The sequence below is a fragment of the Canis aureus genome, chromosome 37 (assembly GCF_053574225.1).
Source record: "Canis aureus isolate CA01 chromosome 37, VMU_Caureus_v.1.0, whole genome shotgun sequence".
Taxonomy (NCBI): Eukaryota; Metazoa; Chordata; class Mammalia; order Carnivora; family Canidae; genus Canis; species Canis aureus.
In genome coordinates this window covers 24,241,230-24,265,543 of record NC_135647.1, presented here as the reverse complement: position 1 = coordinate 24,265,543, position 24,314 = coordinate 24,241,230, and the positions used below count along the sequence as shown (strand labels likewise).

The 24,314-nt window shown below is 37.4% G+C and overlaps 1 protein-coding gene and 1 long non-coding RNA gene across 3 annotated transcripts in view; one reads left to right on the top strand and one right to left on the bottom strand.

Annotated features, from left to right (window-relative positions):
- Positions 1 to 24,314, bottom strand: part of GMDS (GDP-mannose 4,6-dehydratase) — a 575,871-nt gene that overhangs the window by 337,877 nt on the left and 213,680 nt on the right. The window lies entirely within an intron of this gene.
- LOC144306507 (uncharacterized) lies at positions 6,511 to 8,737 on the top strand. Its single transcript, XR_013373595.1, has 2 exons — positions 6,511 to 7,140; positions 8,517 to 8,737. It is a non-coding gene; the product is annotated as an uncharacterized LOC144306507 (long non-coding RNA).

Here is a 24,314-nt window from a genome sequence, read left to right as displayed (position 1 = left end):
AACTGTTGGGCCCATGCCTCCCAGACAAGAGGTCAAAGGGGTTCCTCCAGTACTAGTCCATGGGGGGCAAGGAGTACACAGATAAACAGGCCTTACTCATCCTCTCTGGAAACCTGAAGGAATGAGTGTCTGTTTTTTCACTATCTTGGCAAAATCAATAAAAAGAAAAGTGCTTTCCTGACATATATTCTTGATTTTAAGAGGTATCTTCCCCTCTTAAATTTAATTGGGATGTATAAAAACTGTATCTAAAAATCATGTTTACCTTGTAGTAGGCAACTATTTAAAGCTGCTGTAGAGGTTGTGTGAGCCGAGGTGTGCCAGGCAGGACTCCAGCCACCAGACAGAGCCTTTAGGCATCTCAGGACACCCCAGATCTGACTGGAATAGTTCCTTCACATCACTTCTCTCTCTGTCGCTCATGATACACCTTTCTGGTCAGTTGCCCTCTTTTATCCCTGCCCAGGCCTGGGCGCCCTCTGTGTCTGGAGACGATGAGGGGCAGCAGGTTGTAGATGCAGGATGCACCCTGAGGGCTCGATTGCCTGATTTGAAGTTCCAGCTCTACTCTTTAGCAGTAGTTCCATTTCATACATGTTGCTAAAACTTTTTGTGAACGCAGTTTCTTCATCTGTCAAAGAGGGGATATTAATATTACCTACCCTGTGAGGCAACCTAACTAACTGTGAGGAAATCTAACTGGTTCCCCATTGGTCAACTAATTAATCTATATTCTTACTAATATTGGAACACACACACCGTTGACAACTCCCAATTTCTCCTCATTTTTTTCTTTTTTTCTATTCTATTCTCTTTTTTTCCTTTCTATTCTAACTGCTTCGCTGCCAAAGAAAAGCGTAAGTGAATAGAGCAGTCGCGCTGTAAATGTATGGATATCAACGTAAACAATCATTCTATGTGATTTGTAGTCAATTCATAGACTATTAATTAGCTCCCTTTTAGGTTCCCTACCAATTCTCTTAAAGTCCTACCCTTTCCTTACCCTTAATCAAATCTGAGAAGGAACCTCAGTCATAGGAACCTCTGATTTATAGCCAGTTGGTCAGAAGTACAGATACTGGACTTGTGAACACCATTTATATAGTCCAAGGAGGGGGTCACTGGGACCCCTACTCTGTAGATGTTCAGTTGGAAACACAGGAAACAAGCTGAGCAACTGGTATCTGAAGTGGAGAGAGGGGTGAGATCTCCATTTCCCTTGAAGAGCGTCATTGACACTGCTTTCCCTTTCTGAAGCCTACAAGGGCATCTCCTTCAGTTCCTATTGCTAATTTCCCAGGCCAAGCGCACAACCATTGACCTATGCTCACCTCCATGCTACTTCTTGAGCCTGTCATGGAAATTGCTGACTTAGGGGCCTTGTCTTGCGAATTGCTTGTTACCTAAAATACTCTTCCTCTAGAAATCTGCATGGCCGAACCCTTCTACTTTATTCAAATTTTTATTCAAATGTTACCTTCTAAATGAGGTCCCAACCACCCATGTTCCATTCACCTCTGTCCCTAGAACTTCTGATTCTCTTGGTCAATTGTATTTATTGATCACCTTCCAAAATAACATATAATCTGTTTGCCTGTCTGCTTATTTAGTATTACATTAACGTCCACCTCACTAGGGCTTACATTGTGCCCTGATGCATCCCAAACACCCGAAACAGCACCTGGCACAGAGAAGGTGCTCAATAATTGTCTGCTGAGTCATTTAATCTATAGGAGACTATAACAGGCTTCTTTAGAGCATCCAGTCTCCAGCTTCTATCCCACCCAAAAGATCCTGCATACTGTCCACAAAAAGTACAGAGATTTTTCAATAGATCTTTATTTGAAATAGTTCATGAAAAAAAAAAAAAGAAGAAGAAGAACTACTAAAAGGAAAACAATCTATCAACACAGATATAAGCAGATCATCCAACTGCTTTTCCTGAAAAATTAAGTCCAGGTTCTCTCCCGGGACACTTAGAGCCCTTCACCTGGATGTTTCCACTTGTTACCACCGTGACCTCTTGTCTACCCCTGCCCGGACCCATGCACTATGTATGCACTGTACATTCAGTACGCCAAACTACTCTGTACTTTCCAAACAGGTTGCAGATATTCTCATTTCTAGGACTTTCTTCTCAGTTTTTTTGTTTGTTTCTTTGCAAAAAATGCTACTCTCACTTATATAATGAATTACTGAGCATCTCATCCCTTTTTTGGTCATTCTTAAGTCCCAGGAATGGAATTAGATATTTCTTCTTTTGTCACTTTTGATATTATCAATTTAACATATGACCCTACCACACAGACCTGAGAGCAGAGACCACCTCTGTCCCAGCACCTCTGCACAACCTGGCAAATCATAGATGTTTAATAAACTCCTGTTGTAGGCAGATAATGAAATAAAAAAGAAAATCTTACCACAAAGTAAAGGACTATTATCAAGAAAGAAATGAAAATATATTGATAGAGATTTTCTGTATGTATCCCTTTTGAATTGTATTTCATTATTTATTTATTCTTAATTCTCCAATGTTATCAGAAAACTCTATTTAATAAATGTTTACACAGTTTTAAGTTAAAGCTAACATTAGAAAATTTCTTTGAATTTATTCTCCAGACCTCAATCTTTAATGGTTCCTTCACTTAAAGGAAAAGAGCAAAAAGGGAAAAGAGGTTTGTATAAATTCAAAAGATTTTTTTTTTTTAAATACAGACAAAGACTTATCGTTAGTCATGTCTGGAATTTAAGTGGATTCTTTTTTAAAAAGCTAGCTCTAGCTGCCCATTTCCTGTGTTCTCTCAGTGCCAACAGTGCTGTGGTAACGAGAATCACTGCTCCATGAAGCTCTGCCCACCTCTGATCACCCACACCATACCTTCTACACTGACCTGATACATGTCATGGTAATACTTAGTTCCTGGCTTAAATCTTTCTCTTTCTTTATCTCTTTTTCCTTTTATTTTTCTTTCTCTTTTTCTTTTCTTTCTCTTTCTTTTTTCCTTTTTTGATATTTGAAGGAAATGGAGATGTTAACCTTTAGCATATTCCATTGTAGCAACTGCTATGATGACATAAGGGGAAGCTTATACAAAAAAAAAAAAAAATACAATAACTGGCTTCACAAGTATACACTATATAGTTAGTATCTATTTTTTTAAAGATTTTATTTATTTATTCATGAGACACAGAGAGAGAGGCAGAGACACAGGCAGAGGAAGAAGCAGGCTCCATGCAGGGAGCCTGACGTGGGACTCGATCTCGGGTCTCCAGGATCACTTTCTGAGCTGGAAGGCAGACCCCCAACCACTGAGCCACCCAGGAATCCCCTATAGTTAGTATCTAAATAAATTTCTCATTCATTCAATTTGTACTTATATTCTTTGGCTCCCAAAACATATAAATCCATACTGTCTATTTGCTTGGCATTTGTACACTAAAAAACATTTGATTTATTCTCCCTACACACATACACCTTTCCAACTATCACACCTCAACCAAAGCAAATATAGATACAATCATGACATAAAGTTAGTATGTGAAAGCGGAAGACTGAACTCTTAGGATATATTTACATCAGTTCTAAAATTTTTAGTGTTTCGTTCCCAGGAGGGAAAGAACATGCTATATTCCATAACTTGTGGCTTACAATTTTCACAAAGCATCAAGAAGCCAAATCATAAATAACTCTTCAACAAATATGTATGACATATTGCTAGGGCCAGGCACTGTGTACAGTTTGGGAATAGAAAGAGGAATGAAGCACAAACTCTGTCATTAAGGAACCTACAATGTAGGAGGGACACATATATACAAATAAAAATATATTAAAACCTATTTAATGCACCTCAGAATGATGACAAGTGTTAATAGCATAGAAGAGGGAGAGAGCAAGTAAATACACCCTGATGAGTCTGAGCCTTCAAGGAGGACATTTTAGTTGAGCCATGAGAGATTATAGGTCTTCACTGGACAAACTGGGGGAAAAGGCACCGAGAGGAAACAGAGTGCTCAAAAGCCCAGAAATCCCTTCTTTTAAAAAAAAAAAAAATCATATTGAAATCACCAGAGCAACTAAGACTAAGAAAAATATCAACAACAGTCCTAGAACACAAAGAAGGGCACAATCAATAAAAGAAAATTAAAGAATTTTTGAACACCATAAAGAATGTATGATCGATTGGGCAAAAATAATCCATGTTGAGTTACAAGTACCATGACAGAAAGCGCCAAGAGCCTTATAAGTAAGCCCACAAACCTAGAGAAACCTCTATGCCCGTAAAAGCAACAATCTGACTTACAACACAGCCAGGAAAAATTTGGCCACAGAAACTGAGTGGCCACCACCGTGAGGACCCTAGGTTTCTCCTGAGAGGCCAACTCACTATATAATGGCAGGTTGCAGGAAGCAGGGAGGGAAAGAGGGACTGTGACACAGGCAGCTCCCAGTCAAAGACAGTGATGTCGACAGAATGCAGAAATCCCCTCTTGCAGCCACCTCCACATGCCTCTGGCAGACTCCTCACTAGCTACAGCTCTAGACAGGCAGCCAATGACCTCCATCATCACCATAGATGCTGGCAACACAGGAGAGGAAAGGGAATAGAAGGAAGGAACAAACAGACTAAGAGAACATCAGAACCCTTAAGTAGTGGCTTGCCAAGTGTTCCAATGTTGTCTTGTGTTGAAGAAGACGAATCAATCAACTCCCACCCCCACTAATATCTCTACAGGTACCCACATAACTGGTTTACTGTAGATTCAGCCCTGGGGGAAATACAAAATGAAGTATTTACAATTGTTCTCCCACCACTGCCCCCAACTGTACAAGTATTCCTTTCCCTAAGCAAAACTCTCAACTGCATGTGGGCAGAGCAGTGCTTGCTGGTTTACTCTCAGATGTTATCCTTCTGATTTCCTAACTGTTCCTCCAGTGCAGGCCAGTCCTGTGCTCGGGGCACTTGACCTAGCTAGGCCATGCTCTGCTCTGATCCTTTCCAATACAGTACCTCTGACCGGAGAGGGGAACAGTACCTGGTGCAGAGACACCTTTTCCCAGTCCTGCTTAACTGCTTGGGGTTAGTTTCCTATTTTTTAGTGATCTCTGCTTCTTTGCCTAACAACCAGCTAGGTCATTAGGTGGTGGGTGCACATATGCTAGCTAATTCAGGCATAATTTGCTGGAGTGAATTCCTGGAGCAGGAAGGACTATACAGTTCCCTGAGGAATACTTCTGGCTTTGGGACAGCATTTTCTGATATGCTCTCCACCCCTAATAGCTGCCTCTACCAGCACATCCTCTAGTCTCCCCTTACTGGGGTTTCCAGACCAGCAAGAGGTTGGTTGGTTTCCAGACCAGCAAGAGGGTGGCTACTCTAGTGTTATCTTTTCTTTCTGCTCTACCATTTCTCTTCAGTTCTCTTCTTCTCTACTCAAGTAGAATGCCCTCATTAGGACTGGACTCATATGAAAGTGATAAAAAAGCCAAAAAAGAGAAGCTTGTACAAGATAAAGGTTTAATTCTCTTTTACTAACATAAATCCACTATTTGTTAGAAAAGACTAGTATAATATCTCCACAATTATTAAGGATGCCATTTCTTTATATTGCTCCACTATCCACATACGGCTTCCAAGCCTGAGACCAAAATGGCTACAAGAATTCTTGTCATCAAATCGAACTCTAATAAAAAAAAAAAAAAAAAAAAGAATTCCTGTCATCACATCCACCATCCCATCACAAGGACTCTCTCTCTTCCCCTTATAACCCATACACACACACACACACACACACACACACACACGATTATAGCCCTATTACATGTCATTTCTCCCTAAAAGCAATTTCTCAGAGCGCAGTCACATGTGTATACCTAGATACAACGGGAGGTAGAAATGTCATTATTATAGGACATGTACTCAGCATAAAAATTCAGAATTCTATTACTAAGAAGGGGAGAAAAGAAACTGGGGGATAACTTACAGCTTCTACCATACTACCTAACCAGAGTTCCAACCACGGAATGAGATGCGAGTAATTTTCTTAGAGCATCACCGATTTCCACAAGCAATTCTTTTGATGCCCACCCACTCTTAGCTTGGTCTGAGGAGGAATCAGCAGCAGGATTCTCCAGTAGGCTGAGGATTCATGCCTAATGATTCTTCCCCTCTTCCTACTCAATCTGTTTTGATAGATGGAGAGGAGGCTATGGGGTTGACAAAGAAAGTTGTGGCCGACAGAAAAGCTGGTTCTGATGCAGCTTAAGACCTGACAAAGGAATAAGGTCCCATTTGTTGATGGTCCTCTTAAATATATAAGGACTTCATGGCTCAAGGATCTCTGTACACAAATTACCACTTGTGCCGAAACAGAAAATGTCCCATTCAACACCCTGTGATGTCCTCCTAACAGGGGCTGTGACCTTCTTGTTCGTTCCCAGGCAACACACCTGGAAAGGAACCACCTTTTGGCCTGTGAACCCCCTGGAGCTCAATCCCAATGACCATTTGGTGGGAAGAGGCCCCTCGAAGAGCCCACAACTGCTGAGGGGCGCTTGCCAACCACTGACAATGATCAGTTCACACCTCCCTTCATCAAAATGAGTAAGCAATGAAAAATCACAGGGATAGGATCAGTATCCAAAAACAGTAAAGAGAGAGAGCAAGTGAAATAGGCAGAGGAAAAAGCCCTTAATCAGTATCCTCAGGGAGATCTGAAGAAATGCCATCTCAGAAGGATAAGTCTGCCACAAAAAAATAGAGAACAACTAAGGACTAAGAAATAGCTCTGGGAGATTAAAAACACTACTGCTTTGGTGAGATACTTACTAGAGACTTCAGGTAACCAAATAAACTACTCAAGAAAACCAAATTCTTGATTTAGAACACCAACTCAATAATCTTCCAGAATGTAGAAGGAAGAATGATGAGAGAACAAATAAGAAATCTAACTGTTGTATCCAGGAGATTCCACTGCTATGAAATTGAATGGGTGAAAGGGAAGAAGTAATTCACCAAATGGAAAATCTCCCAGAGGATAAAGGGCCCCCTAAGTGCTGGGCCAGAATACTGACAGATCTCATAACCCAAACTCTTGGTGGAATTTCTAAAGATAATGAGAAGAATCACTCTGAGCTCTCTGGTAAGAAATAAGGAAGGAATGGGAAAAAAAGAAAATAGAAAAGAAGGGAAGGCCAGAGAGGAGTGGGGAAGGGAGAAGAAAGAAGAGGAAAGAGTGTAAAAAGGAAGGAGGAGAGGGGAGAAAAGGGAAAAGACAATTCAAAAGGCCAAACATAGTAGAGCAATAATTATACAAATCTGAAAGGATTATGACTCCAGACTTGAAACAAGATATGATACTGAATGTGAAGATAAAAGGAAAGGATTTTTGAAAATGTGAAGATTTGGAAAGTATACTACCAATGCATTCCTGAGGCAAAGTATTACTTGAGAAAGTACCTAAAAAAAAATCCGAATAGATAAGTCAAGCAATGTGTGTCAAATAATAAAGATAATAAAGACTACGATTAGCCCAAACCATGTCTTAATAATTAATGCAGCTGTGGAGTTTACCTGCAATTATTTAGAAAGATTAGAATAGAAAAGACATAATGTAAAAAATCTAAACTAATATTTAAGATATACATTATTTCTACAAACAAGGATTCAAGTAGGAAAGAGTAGATAAGCAAAAACCATGCAGAAGATTTCCTTTTATCCTTGGCAAGGATGTGGTGAGATGTAGATACCATTAAATTCTTGGAATTCATAGTTTCAAATATTCTTATAATAAACCACCAACAAAATAGCTGGAATGTAGAACTCCAAAATCACTGGAGGTGGAATATAGCATCAAGAAAATTAGATAAATATGAGAATCAGAAACAGGAAAAAATAAAAAGCATTACAAGTTTTTAAAAACTAAAAATACAAGAGCAGGAATTAGGACAAATAGATCAAGAATCAAAATGATGTCTGAATGCCTTGAATTCTTCTATTTTAGACTAAAAAGTTCTTTGACTATTAAATAAGTTACTGAGATGCTATTTTCAAGATACATACCCAAAATATAAAGCAGAAAGATTGAAAACAAAAGGACAAAGGCTAAAATAAAAGTGGTAAAACTAACATCAAATAAAGTGTAATTCCAGAAAACAGCATTAATCAGGAAAAATATATTTTATCTAGTTAGATAACATACTTTATATTTATATATATATCATATACAAATATATAAATGCGAAAAAGATATAAAAGAATATATAAAAACACTAAAACTTTTGGATCACAAAGCAACGTAATAGTTTCCAAGTATATAAAGCAAAAATAATTAGAAATTTAAGCAGAATTAGACAATACAGTTTTATTTGCTGGATTTCTATGTAAACCTTAGAGTGTAAAAGATTAAGTAGTCAAAAATTAATAAATGAAAGGAGTTGAAGAGGAACAGAGAAAGGAAAGAGAGAGCTGGAGAAGGTACTATCAGGGCTTTCATTTTCCAATCTCTTATGTATACAGCTCCACCAGCATTAAAAGAGTGAGAAGCAAGCCAACTTCATGTAGCTATGGGAGAGGAGGCATGATCAGGACACAGCCTGTCACTTGGCAAATCCAGAATACAGACATCACAGCGTGGAATGGGACATGAGGAGCTTGGAAAGTTGGTTGGGATCCGATCAAGAAGCCTTGGATGTCAGGGTGGATAGTCTGTGTCTTTGCCAATAAAGGTGACACGCCCAGGTGTCTCTTGGATACACCCGGAAAGTGGGACTAGGATGGAGAACCGTGGCAGGGACTGAAGTGGTGGGCAAGTGCAATTGCCCAGGAGGTCAGGACGACCAGATTCCAGGAAAGCAAAAGTAATGAGACATGCTGAGCTCTGCCCCAGCATCCACTTCTGCTTACAAACTGAAGGTGAAATCTTACGCCTGCTCAATAAGTAACAGAACACACATGGCATTGGTCTTAAATTACCTCAAGGCCACCACAAAGGCACACAGTTTTAGATAGGGACACAACAATGCTAGGAAGGGAAATCCACTGCGGTTTTTTGTATATACACATGAAAATTAAATGCTTTCAGATATGCATTAATAACCTAGTATGTGCCCCATGTGTATTTTCATGAGCAGAGAAATTTATTTGTGTTTCAATTTGTTACTAAATTCCTATTATCTTTCCATCTACTTCTCTTTGAGGTCTGCTTCCTGTGGGCTTTGCCATCTCAGGTCTTCCCAGCGGTTATCTCTGCTTGGTCCATGTCTTCGCTCACTCAAAAACCCTCAAAGGCTTCCCGTAGCGGCTACACGCACTGTGATGTACTTTTCAGTGCCCTCCGGTCTAATTTAACATTCCAACCTTGTTTCCTACGACAGCCCCCTGGTATTCCTCCTTCAACCGCTGAAGACTCCTTTAACCACCTAATACACCACAACACACCATCTTTCAAAACAGTTTTCTCCCTTCAAGTAGCTTCTCCTTTTAAGTCTGTATTATTCATAACTCCAATCATACTAATAGCTTTATTAAGATTTACAGGTAAAATCCGAGTAAACTACAACTCGAGCTGTAATTACTAGCTACTAGCATTTACAGAACAGCAGGTAAGGATCAGGTACCGGGCTCCACTCCACATCAATGGAGTGGAGTGCATCAATCCAGGTGTGGTAAGAATCCTGCCAAGTCTGTTTTGTTTTTCTTTTTTCAAATTTTTAAATTTACTTTTTAATATCCATATATATTGTATTATTAGTTCCATGGGTAGAATTTAGGAAACTGTGACACAGAGGGGTTGAGGTGCTTGCCCAAAGTCACAATACAGCTAATGAATGGCAAAGCCATTCTGAGGTTGTACTTCCACCACACAATATTGACGTACAGTAAGGGAAGAACACATGACAGGTAGGTATGGAAGGCAAAGAAGTCTCTTTGAAGAGACATTGTTTGAAGAGAAATCTAAAGCTATGGAGAAAACAGGCCATGTAAGTATCTAGGGGAAAAATGTTCCACATGGAAGGTATTAGAAATGTAGAAGCTTTAGTGAATTCCAGGAACAACAAAGAAGTTAATGTGGAGGGAAGCAAATAAGGAATAGTCTCATGGGAAATAAGGTTAACAGAGCTAAGGGTCAGATCACTGAAGGACATAAAGGACAAGGCTAACATGCTATAAAAGATAAGGAAATTTCCTCTCCCAACTTTGTTCACTGATACTACTTTTTAAATATACATTTGATCCCTGACAAGCACTGGTTTGAATGGCATGTGTCCACTTACACGCAGATTTTTTTCAATAAATACTATACAATACTGTAAAGGTATTTTCTTTTCCTTATGATTTTCTTAATAACATATTCTTTTCTCTAGTTTACTTTATTGTAAGAATACGGTACATAATATATATAACATACAAAATATGTTATGTGTTAACTGTTTATACTAAGGCTTCTGGTCAACAGTAGGCTATCAGTTAAGTTTGGGGAGAGTCAAGAGTTATACACAAATTTTCGACTACACGGGTTCAGCACCCCTTAACCCCCATGCTGTTCAAGGCTTAACTGTCGTTAACACTGGTATTCTGTTTTGTAGACATAATTTGCACAGTTGTTCTGTCTGAATTAAGAAAATGTCAGCTTTATTGAAATATAATTTACATATTCACAATTTGAGATATACTTCACAATTCCCCACTTAAAATGTATGATTCAGTGGGTTTTAGTATAGTCATAGATATGTACAACTGTCAGCATGGTCAATTTTAGGGCATTTTAGTAATCTCAAAAGAAGCCCGTCCGTACCCATTAGCGGTCACCTCTGTAAAACAATTGCCCCCACCTCAAATAACTCCTGATCTATTTAATGTCTCTATTTTTTATTTTAAACATTTTTTTTTTATAATTTTTATTTATTTATGATGGTCATGCAGAGAGAGGAGAGAGGCTGAGACACAGGCAGAGAGAGAAGCAGGCTCCATGCACCGGGAGCCCGACATGGGATTCGATCCTGGGTCTCCAGGATCGTGCCCTGGGCCAAAGGCAGGCACCAAACCGCTGTGCCACCCAGGGATCCCTCTATTTTTTATTTTAAACATTTTACATAATGTGATCCTGCTTCTTTCACTTACTATAATGTTTTAAAAGTTCACCCATTAAAGCATGTATCACTACTTCATTCCTTTTAATGGACAAATAATATTCTATTGTCTAGCTATATCACATTTATTTACCATTCACCAGTGCGGTTGACATTTGGATTGTGGCTACTATCAATAATAGCTGCTCTACACATTACTGTACAAGTTTCACAGGGGCATTTGTTTCATTCCTCTTGGGTACATACCAAGGAGTGGAATTGCTGGATCATATGATAAGTATATTTAACCTTTTGTGATTGCAAACTGTTTTCCAAAAGGGCTACATCATTTTATGTTCCCACTAGTACTATACACGGTTCCAATTCTCCAATTTCTGTACCAACACTTGACATTATTTTTAATTCAAGACATCCTATTGAATATAAAGTGGTATCTCATTATGGTTTTCATTTGCATTTCCCTGATGACTAATGCCATCCAGCATCTTTCTGTGTGCTAACTGGCCATTTGAGTTTTGTTTCTTTTTTTTTTTTTAATGTATATTCAAATCCTTTGCCCATTTCTTAATTGGATTGTTCATGTTTTTATTCTTGAATTATAAAAGTTTTTACATATTCTAAACATACATTTTTATTAGATATATGATTTGTAAATATTTTCTCCTACTCTGTGGATTCCAGTTCACTTTCTTGAAGGTATCCTTTGAAGCACAAAAATTAACTCTGATTAATCAAAAGTAAAGTCTGATTTATCAGTTTTTTCTTGTTACTTCTGCTTTGGTGTCATATTTAAAAATCCACTGGCAAATCCATGGTTATGAAGAGTTATTCCTATGTTTCCTTCTAAAAGTTTTGTAGTTTTACCTTTTATATTTAGATGTTTGAAACTGACAAGCTGATTCTAAAATTCATACAGAATTACAAAGGATCCAGAGGAATGAAATAGTCTTTAGAGAATAAATCAATCTTGAAAAATAACACAGTTGGAAAACTTAGACTTCTCAAATCCAAAATATATTATACAAACAACAGTAAAGAAGAAAACACTATACTAGCATAAAGAGACATACAAATCAATGGAATGAAATGTAGACTCTAGAAATCAACTCAAGGGTCTATGATCAACTGGTTTTCAAGGAGGATGTCAAGACCATTCAATGAGGAAAGAACAATCTTTTCAACGTATGGTACTAGGACAATTGGATAACCACATGCAGTAGAATGGAGTTGAATCCTTATTTCATATCATATACAAAACTCCAAATGGATCAAAGGCCTGAATGTAGTAGCTTTATTTTTATATTTAAATTTATTCACTCTTTACCACCAATTTTTTTAAAAGATTTTATTTATTTTAGAGAAAGAGAAAGAGAGCACAAGTCAGAGGAGGGGCAGAGAGAGAAACAGGCTCCTTGCTGAGTAGGCAGCTAGAAGCAGGGCTGGGTTCCAGGATCCTGAGATCATGACCTGAGCCAAAGTCAGATGCTTAACCGACTGAGCCACTCAGGCACCCCTCCCACCAACCACCAATTTCTTTTACTCTGTTTTTACCTATTCAATTCTCTTTATTTTGATTCATCAATTTGTTGGCTGAACTATATTCCCAAGTGGTTTTCCAAGAAAAGTGCCTGGGTATTATATAACCCATGTTCTGTTTAAAATTTGTTATTGTTTGTTCTAAAATGGCCAAGAAGAGAAAGTGGATTTATATAAAGTTTTTAGGTTGCACTTTTTTTTACTCCACCATCTTCTAGAACCACGGGTTGGTTCATTCATTCATTCATTCATTCATTCATTCATTCAACAATGCCCTACCATATGATAAACAATAGTAGAAAGAACAGACAGTGCCCTACCTTCATGACTCATCTATCCTCCTGGGGAGAGAATAAACTATCAACAAAAGTTAGAGATTGGTTGGTGACAAACATCATGGAGATAAGGCAGGATGAATGAGGGATATACATAAATACTGAATTTAAAATAAAAACATACCGTCAAAAAAATGTTCCCACTGTCAAAGTTTTTCATAATCTCTTTTAACCTTTAAGGGTTCATTTAGGAACTAATGATGAATATAATAAAAAAGCATTAATCTGAAAATGAACTGTTCTTTCAATTTCACTATCATTTATTCCTTAAATTGAATATGTCTTGTTATGAAATCCTATCCTATACTAATATGAGGGACTTATATGTGAAAGAAGGTTCTAGGCTCTCAAGATCTATTTCATGACAATTTCAATGTAAATTAGAAACAAACATTAGAGACTTCCGACCCCAAAGTCTATAGAGATTCTTTTTATTTTTTTCTTTTTATTTTTTTTAAAGATTTTATTTATTCATGAGAGACAGAGAGAGAGAGAGAGAGAGCAGAGACACAGGCAGAGGGAGAAGCAGGCTCCATGCAGGGAGCCCGACGTGGGACTCAATCCCGGGTCTCCAGGATTATGCCCTGGGCTGAAGGCGGCGCTAAACCGCTGAGCCACCCGGGCTGCCTGAGATTCTTTTTAAACACTAATAGAAATCACTAATACTAAGAGAATACAACTGAACTCAACAACTACTTATTAGCACTGCATCTAAACAAAGAATCCAAAATCAATAGTTTTCTTGCCTTCACAAATTAGATAGTACTTTCCAGAAAAATTATTTTTTTTCCCAGAAAAATCTATTAATCGTACTTGGTTCTGGAAAAGCTCTTGGTATACAAGTTATTTTGAAAAGTTGGAATTCTTTTGAAACTACAACTAACAAAAGTCAGGAAAAAAAATAACAATGCATGAAGGGTCCCTGTCTGAATATGTAAAAAGCCATCTTCTACACTAGCATTTGATAACAAAGGCACATGTTTCCCAGTTAACATATGGAATATAAGGATAAGGAATAAGGAATATAAGAATAAAAACCAGAATCCATACACAGGATGACTTACTAGTTAGTCATAATTAATCTAAGTATAGAGAAAGCCATGTGATAATGTTGACAGATGAGGATTATGATATCACACATTTATGTGGCATCAGGACTCCACTGAGGTTTTAGGATGTTACCTTATGAATACCCCTTACATCCCTCCGAGACAGGACAGAACACATATTATTTCAATTTTGCAAACTAGAAAACTGTAAATAAAATAATGTACTTAAAATCCCCAAAACTCAAAGCACTGCCAAGCTAAATGACCAGCAAGTACACATCCCGAACCAGCCATAAATTTAGAAAGCACTTGTCACTTATACCCCCACTCATTCCTCAAAAGAATCTGTGACAAAAAATAAAGCAAAAAATTTCAAGTGGCAGCAGCAGCAGCAAATTCCAAGGGCACGTCTTAAGAGTAAGACTTGCTAGGAATGAGGAGCTACTCAGGACCTAACATTTTCCTCGATCTAAAATACTTGCCTTAAAATCTCAGAACAGTCACACGGGAATACAATAGAATTTAGCAAGTTACTGAATTTTGAAACCTGCCTCACAGTAAGCAGCGTAACATCATCTCAGGACTAAGTTGACACCTTCCAAGGTAAGGGAAAGCACTGCCCAGATTAGTGCCAGAATCCATTATTTTAAGCTGCTACTACACTAAAAGCCTGTTTATTATGATTCCTTTTCCAATGCTATGCTTGCCCCAAAAGATTATTTTACCCTAAATTTCTGGTAAAGATCCAATGTAGGCTTTTATATTTTGACATTTAGACATCTACCACATGTTAAACTAAGACCCAGTGATAGGTTCACATAATATCCTGCACCATATGCCACATAATTAAATCTTCTATTGCTACAATTCACCTTACAACAGTGGCCCTTCTCTTTTACTCAGAGATCAATGAAAAAAATTTAATCTGGATGTATTCTACAGTTTAAGCTATCTGTTAGCCCTTTTTAGAGAATGTCCATTGCCAAAAGGCTACAGGCCATCCCCTTCCATGAGATCAACAATTTGGAAAGTATTTATTAGTCATACCACACCTATTCCCTAAAAGGATATAGATTTAAAGCAGCAAAATTTCCAAAGGAATTTTTCTTGGTATAGTGGAAATCAGGAACTATGGAGGCCATCAAGGAGCCACTATTCATTTTCCATCACATAAAATAGGTACTTACTACAATCTCAAAACTACTCAAACTTTGAGAAGAGAACAAAGTCATTTTTAAGATCTTACATAACCACTTAGTAATTTATTATAATATTAGCTAATTTTAAAAATTAAGATTCTTCTTAAGTCCTTCCAAATGATAACAGATATTAGGGAACTTTCACAGCCCATGAGCTGCTGGAACTGGGACCTGATATAGACTTCACTTTCTGGGGTTGGTCCAGTATTGGTATAGACCCAGGCTTTCTGAAATATCACTGGGCCTCAAGACTGTTACCAAAGATCTAAACTTCTGGTACTGTCAATCACAAAACAAGAAAAGAAATCCTGAACACTTCATTCATTGACACTTCTTAAAATTCTGTGGGGAGAGTGCAGGAGTGATAGAAATAGGACTGTGGGATATAATAGAATGGAATATAAAGACTCTAATTTAAAGCAATTTTAAATAGGTTTTGGTATTTAATGCTATTCTTTAGAAAATTATTGGGCTGATGTTTGACATTAGCTGCTGAAAACTGTCTATAAAATACAGCAACTGGAATTAAACTAATAAAATCTTATACAGTATCAATCCATAGATTTAATAACTAGATAAGGGTGATTTGCAATGAGTGTATAGATAGTCTGTAAGTGAGAGCTTCTAAAGTACTTAAGAAGTACTTACAGGTGCTTATAAACAAAGTCCTGTTTTAAGTAGTTTGAACATTCTTGCTAAAATCTTGTTTGCACTATTAGTTTGCTTAGTGGAACTTTTTTTCAGAGACTGTAACAGTGAGTTTTAATAAGCCTTGTGTCTGGAATGGCTCAAATCCTGACTCAATGGGGCCTGGATTAATAAGGTTTTAAATTACCTCAAAACACAAGGCCTGTGCAAGATGTTAAGTATCACTAGGACTCAGGGAGTTCAACAGTATGGTCTAAGCTAGAGGTAAGAAAATTCTAATCAGTTAGTCTACCAGGGCCATTTATCCCACAGAAAACAATTACCCCTCTATGATTCCAACACTGTAAAGGGAAGAAAAGAGACAAATTTATAGGGCTTAGAGCACCCAGACAGGAGATAACATCCTAAATCAATTAGCATTTTGACATGTGATATTGAGTTTAGCAGTTTTCGTTTTTGGCAGCTTATTATCTATCAAAATTTTGGTAAGAGTGAGGAAAGCCTAAATCCCATACCCTGTCACTTTACTCACTCTATCAGGACCCATACCTCACCTTGATCTTCCATTAATCCAATTAAAATCTAACCATCTGTCTTCTTCATTGTATGAAGAAATGTACAGAGATACACTTCCAATGTATGGCTTCCAAATTCAGCTGGATCTTCAACACATCACAATCTTTCTGAATGTAGTTCATTCAATGGAACTAAAGCATGTCTCTTGAAATACACCCCCCCCCCCCTTGGTTTCTGAAACCACCAGGTCCTAATTCTTCTCTTGTGTTTCTTATCACTCCTAACTAGGCCCTTACCATCCGGGGTGCCCTTATGTCTTGGTATTCCCAGAAGCCATCTTTTCAGAGAACTCACTCTCTCCAACTTTCTTCACAGTCAGTTACCACTTAATACACTAATAACCTTCAAATCCTCATCTCTATTCAACCATCTTCTAAGAGTCTGACAAATATGTCCAAGCTGCCATTAGAATAACTCTGCTTGAACTTCTCTCACTCCGTTCATCCAGCTACACTGACAGAAATGTAGAAACCATCAAACCCATTCACTGGCTTCAGAGGCAAAAAAGAATTGGGTTCTAAATCTCTGCTTATAGCAGTATATTTCTTATCAACTGCCACAAAATAAAATTTGTATTTATTAATAGGTGAACCTAAAAATGAGTATTTTATGTAGCATTTTACTGTTTTATTTATGTATATTCTCTATATTATCTGAAAACACACCTTTCAACATCATTCCATTGTGTCTGCACACCAATACTTTTCCACCACCTCTTCCATTCGTAACCAAAAAATTAGCAAGGTATTTAATTTTCTCTCAAATAAATCAATCATCACAAAATTACATCACTTTGACCTATAAATTCATTTGTGTGAAGCCACAATACATGAAGTTTTTAGAGTGTTCTCTGTTTCTGTATTTTTATATCTTACTCATTCTTGGAGTCTGGTAATTATCTTTTTTCTTTAATGGTGATGCTTTGTGTTTATATATATAGACAAGTTAACTAGAAATTCTAGTTTCTGTAGCAGAGACGATTTTAAAGTCACTATGAACTAGAATGAAACAGTTTTGCTTTTTTTTTAATTCATAAAAGAATTAAAGGTGATCTTAGAAAATCAGATGGTTAAGGGGGAAAAACACCATTTATTATATAATGAGTATATTCATACTTTGAAGCTACAAAAGGATGAGATTTTTGTATAATTACTCCACCCAATTAAAATGTACTCAAAGAAATTTTAATTTTTAAAATGTTTTATTTATTTTCTATCATATTTTTAAAAGCACAGAGTACTCTATGCAAAACTTTCTTTCGTCACTTTTTATTTATCCCTAAAATAAACCTCAATAAATTATATAACACCAGATCAGTATTTTCCTTTTACACAAAACTTGCAGTAAGCATATTGCTTAAAACAGTTGTACATTTGAGGGTAAAATATTTGCAGTATGCCTCTATATAAAAACAGAGTGCACCGGGCAGCCCCAGCAGCTCAGCGGTTTAGCGCCGCCTTCAGCCCGGGACCTGATCCTAGAGACCTAGGATCGAGTCCCAAGTCAGGCTCCCCACATGGGGTCTGCTTCTCCCTCTGCCTGTGTCTCTGCCTCTCTCTCTCTCTCTCTCTCTCTCTGTCTCTCACTAATAAATAAATAAATAAAATCTTAAAAAAAAAAAAAAAACAGAGTGCATCACCTCGAGTTTTCAAACGTTCTGAATGATTTTAAGAAACATACTGGGGAGTTCCCATTGCGTTAAGAGATGAAGTGAAGGTAAATGTATATATTAGACCCTGCAGTAGAAGAAATTCATGATCAGGACAATTCAAATCAGAGCAATTACTGGCCTATATCCAAATAATGACAACATATAGATATCCAGCCAGAAAAAGAAATCTGTGGCACACATATATATATGTGTGTGTGTGTGTATACATATATATATATATATATATGAAGTTTTATAGTTTGAAATAACAGCATGACAAAAGTTTTTTTTTTTTTTCTATTTTCCACATTTCAAGAAAATGGCATATAGCTCCCAAGTATGGAGGGTTCAAGGGAATTTCTGGGTCTAACATTCCAAAACTAATTTTAATTTTTGCATTCTTGAAAAAAGATCAATGAAGAAAATAGGCTGTATTGGGGCACATGAGTGGCTCAGTCAGTTAAGCATCTGCCTTTGAAAAAAAAAAAAAAGCATCTGCCTTTGGTCATGATCTCGGGGTCCTGGGGTGGAACCCCATGTCAGGCTCCCTGCTTGGTGTGGAGTCTGCTTCTCCCTCTCCCCCTTCCTCTCCTTCCTTCTCCTGATCTCTCTTACTCTCAAATAAATAAATAAATACATACATACATAAAATCTTAAAAAAAGACGTAGGTTATATAAGATTTGAAAAGGAAGCGAGAAAAATAAATAAATGACCAAAACTCTACCAAAAGCCTCTTCTCTTAATAAAAGTGTCAACTCTAAACCAACTGAAGGGATCCTAAGAAAAAAACAGTGAAGGAAATAAGAGTAGGAGAGGAAAGAAAAAATAAGGAATTTTAAATGAACCAGAAGTTAAGCCTGGAAGTCTTAGATTTAATTCAAAGAACATGAAGACTCCTAACTCTGGGAAACGAACTAGGGGTGGTGGAAGGGGAGGAGGGCAGGGGGTGGGGGTGAATGGGTGACGGGCACTGGGGGGACACTTGACGGGATGAGCACTGGGTGTTATTCTGTATGTTGGTAAACTGAACACCAATAAAAAATTATTTTATTAAAAAAAAAAACAAAGAACACTGAAGTTCTTATGAAAGACAAGGACACATTCAAAGCATCAGGCAGGTCACCGTAGGATAAATCAGGTCTAAGGGAGGGGGCAATCCAGCAATGGAAGTTTAATCTGTACAAAACCTCATAAATGAAGGAGATAAAAATTGGTAAAGAAAAGATACTACAGGGCAGCCCGGGGGGCTCAGTGGTTTAGCACTGCCTTCAGCCCAGGGCATGAACCTGGAATCCTGGGATCGAGTCCCACATCGGGCTCCCTGCATGGAGCCTGCTTCTCCCTCTGCCTGTGTCTCTGCATCTCTCTCTCTCTCTCTCTCTCACTCTTTCTCTCACTCTCTCTCTCTCTCTCATCCTTTTGCCTGTCATGAATAAATAAATAAAATCTTAAAAAAAAAGATACTACAAATGGAAAGAAAAAATAAATATTAAAATGTTACCAAGCCACTAATCTCAATTAGGAATGGAAAATTAGGGGTGCCTGGGTGGCTCAGTCAGTTAGGCATCTGTCTTCAACTCAAGTGATTATTCCAGGTCCTAGGATCAAGCCCTGCTTCGGGCTTTCCTCTCAGCAAGGAGCCCGCTTCTCTCTCTCTCTCTGCCTGCCTCTCCCCCACCTTGTGTGCGTGCTCTCTCTCTCTCTGTCAAATAAATAAACAAATAAATAAATATTTTTTAAAAGGAATGGAAAATTAAAGCAGTTCTCCTATCTTAATCAACAAAATTCTACAAAGAATCAATTAAAAAATAAATGTTAAGGTACTCATCAAAGAGATGGCTTAGACTTATTTTGAACAGAGCCTCAGTGACAACTGGGAAAATATTCAGTGGTCTAATATACATGTTACTAAAATATAAGAACAGAATTTCTAGATATAATGGCTAAAAAATCATAACAGTTTCATGAAGAACTATGATTTGAACCCTTCAGATCCATGAAATCTAATGAACCCCTAGCAGCATAACTATTTAGAAAACCACACAGCACATTATAATAAAATTATCATAAACTGGTGATACAGAGAAAATTAAAGCAGAGGAAAAAAGACCTAAAGTAAAGCAAAGACAAGAATGACAAGAGATTACTTATCAGAAGATGTAAAATAGAATATAATGGAAAAAAGATTTTTAAAGTGCTGGAAGTCACTAGTATTTAAAAGAATTTTTAAAAAATGATATATCATAATCGGGGGGATATATTCCAGAGATGAAAGAATGATTCAACATCTGCAAATGAATCAGTATACCACATTAACAAAATGAAGGATAAAAATCATATGATTGTCTCAACAGATCCAGAAAGGTTGCTGTGTAAGGGCTCCAATTTCTCTACATCCTCATTAACCCATGGTATTATCTGACTTTTTGATTGCAGACATTTTCTAGTGGGTGTAAAGTGGCATTTCACTGTGCTTTTGATTCAAATTTCCTCAATGGTTAATGATGTTTTCGTGTGTTTACTGACCACTGGCAATGATATAACTTCTCTGAACTCACTTACTAGTGCTAATAATGTGTTATTGTATTCCTTAGGATTATCTAAATACAACATAAGGTAGTATTCATCTGCTAACAGCGAAATTTTACTTCTTCCTTTCCTATCTGGATACCTGTTCTTTTACTTGCCTAATTATTCTGGCTAGAACCTCCAGAGAAGCATTGAATAGAAGTGAAGAGAGTCCACAATCTCCTCTTATCTCTTACTTTAGAGGGAAAGCATCCAGTCTTTCATATTAAGTGTGATGTTAGCTGTGAGATTTTTGTAGATGCCCTTTTTCAGGTTGAGAAAGTTCTCTTCTACACACATGTTACACTGAGTGTTATTATCGTGAAAGAGAGCAGAATTTTTCAAAGGTTCAGTTTCCTGTTTGTCTTTTGAAGTGATTATGCGTTTTTTGTCTTTATTCTATTGATAAGTTGTATAACATTGGTCAAATTTTATATGTTAAACCAATTTTGCATTTCTGTAATAAATCCCATTTAGTCATGGTATACAATCCTTTTTATATGTTACTGGATTCAGTCTATGAGTATTTATTCAGGATTTTTGCATCTATGCAAGGGAGATGCTGGTATGTGTTTTCTTATGATGGCTTCATCTGGTTCTTGATATTTTAAATTACATATGTCACCCAAAATTTTAAACTGGCATTATGTCTAGAAAACTGCTTTAAGTATTAGGAATTTGTTTATCTACTGATGCTGTACACATTCATAATATATACTTCAAAACAATCTGTCTTTATAGACACTAAATATAAATATATACATACATCTCGACATTCAATATGTATGCCTAAAGGTTATAATTTAGGGGTAAATAAGTATGACATATCTATATATCAATGATCAGATATGCAGAATATTAAATAGCAAGATTTAAAACAATATACAAATAATCTTACTTTTTAATACTTCCTCAATTCTCCTATGTAAATTAGGGTAGAATGCTTCCAAGTGTTTTAAAATTTATTTTCAGGAAAGCAGAGTTTAAATCATTAATACATAGTGTATATGAAGCCAAATGACTGTTTTCATAGCTAGAATAAATGCCTAACAAGAAAATGTGCAGGATTAGGATGATAATAGAATAATCTGGAAATAACACATCTTGCACAGGAAGAAATTTTATTTGAACCATACCTAGACAGATTTGTTTTCCTTAAATTATAGATGGAATGTTAACTGAAAACAAAAAATTAAAGACTGAATATGTGCTTATCTACTGAGCATATCTGAAAAAATAAAACAAATGTGGGAGGTTTTTGAAAAATCATTTTTCCTCTAAATTTCTTTAGCTCTCCTACCCCCAGCTGAGACGGTCTTGTGCTTCCTCCTTTGCCCAGCTGTTCCTTGTGCATTTGGCTTTAATCAGGTGCAGAGCAGGAACTCAACATCCTGTTGCCTTACTCTGATTAGGAGGAGTCAAATTCTACAAATTGGCAGGTTTCTGCTTTTAGTGATTCTATTTGATGAATCATTTGCTTTTAAGTATTTGAAAAGGGCCATTAGTGAAGCAGCAGCCCAGCCTGTTGCTATTTTCCGGTCTATTTATAACCAGCCACTCCAAGGATCTAAGTGCTGACCCTCTTTACCTACTAAACCTAAAATTTAGGAGTACAGCAAAAAGGAATGGATAAATACCTACTCTCTGAAATAATAACAATAGTGATCAACAGCTAAGATGCTAGCTGTTGTGGTCTTAAAACAATTAAAATATTAAATTAGCAGACTAAGAGATCAAGGTGCCCTTTTCCTAATAAGCAAGACACATAAAATTTTAAAGGCTGAGTCCACAAACTCAAAGATCCAGTCTAGAAATACAGAAAATATAAAATTATTTTTATAGGAGTTTAAAAATAACAAGTATAGAATTAAAGATATGAAGAGAAAAAGAGCCAAAAATTAATATAATAAGTAAAATATTTATTACTCTCCTAGTCTCCAGACCTTGTGTTAATAACTTCAATTCCCCAAACTAGTCCTAGATATAAGATATTGAAGATACCACTGTCTTGAAGGGTAAGGGGTAGAACATGCAGCTATGTCCACTAATGACGATGTTCCAAGTCAGTTTCCATCCCCACTTGTCCATGGAAACGGCTCTGCACCACATCACACACTATACAGCCTGCACTCTGGAGCTCCAGTGAGGCTGTAAGGGGATACTAACAGCGCACATACCACCCAGCTGGTAGGGTGGCAAGGAGCCAGACTTCCTCAGCTGTATGTCTTGATTTAGAGGTTGTGAAATAGCAAAGTCTCATTAAGACTTGGCCACTGTCTCTTTCTCAACATCATTAGATTGCTAACACAGCAGGCCTCACATCAAATGGCCTTTGTGTAATCCTATTAAGCCAAAGGATGAGAAAAGCTGGACTTGAGGATGAGGGAATGCTTTTCATGGAAACCTGAGTTTCAGATCTATTTTATGGCCTGGCAGCCTCCCGGAGCCTAGCAAGGCAACAGAGTATGGAAAGACAACATAGATAACACATGGAAGCTGTGCCAAAACCAGGAACAGACAATGCCAAAAGGGCAGGAAATGGGGTCTAAAGAAACCAAAGTGGAGCAATTTTTTTTTTTTTTAAGTTCACAGGGTGGGGGTGGGGAGGATATAAAACAAATGGATCAGCCAGAGAATGAAGGGCAAAACCACCAAGGTAATAAACATAAATGGGTGGATACAGGACACAAACACAGAAGAGGAGTCCCTGATCCCTTGTGGGCAGCAACTTATGTTCTGAAAGCCACGTGATAACTTTGTGGCATATTTCTGGTATCCTTTTGCATTTGTGAGATTCATGAAATAAAAAGAAGAACAGTAATGCTACACAATACATTAATACAGAGCTTCATTGAGTTTTAAAATTTAGGGATCCCTGGGTGGCGCAGCGGTTTAGCGCCTGCCTTTGGCCCAGGGCGCTTTGGCCCAGGGCGCGATCCTGGAGACCCAGGATTGAATCCCACGTCGGGCTCCTGGTGCATGGAGCCTGCTTCTCCCTCTGCCTGTGTCTCTGCCTCTCTCTCTCTCACTGTGTGCCTATCATAAATAAAAATAAATAAATAAAATAAAATTTAAATTTTAAATGGAAGAAAAAATCGTATTTCAGATAACTTGTTAAATTCACTAGTGATTATGCAGATTACAAAATGAAAATCACCACCACATTTACCACAGTATAAAACTGAGCTTCTGAGGTACACAAGAGCTGCTATTTATATGGCACTGGTGCTGGTGCACAAAACACTTTAGACTAAAGTATGTGTTTTTGAATTTCACTGTGCATTTGAAAATATATGAGAATAGGGCAGCCCCGGTGGCCCGCGGTTTAGCGCCGCCTTCAGCCTGGGGTGTGATCCTGGAGACCCAGGATCAAGTCCCATGTCGGCTCCCTGCATGGAGCCTGCTTCTCCCTCTGCCTGTGTCTCTGCCTCTCTCTGTGTGTCTCTCAAGAATAAATAAATAAAATCTTAAAAAAGAAAAAGAAAAAGAAAAAGAAAATATATGAGAATAGTGTTCCAAAAAAGATACGATTCTGCTTTTATGTAAATAGTTTGGAAGTCAGTCAATTAGAAAGTATCCCAGTCAGATATTTTAGAACACACTAAGGGGGTAGCTGAGAGAACCCCTAAAACTTTAACCAGTTTTCCTTCTGAGGAATAATA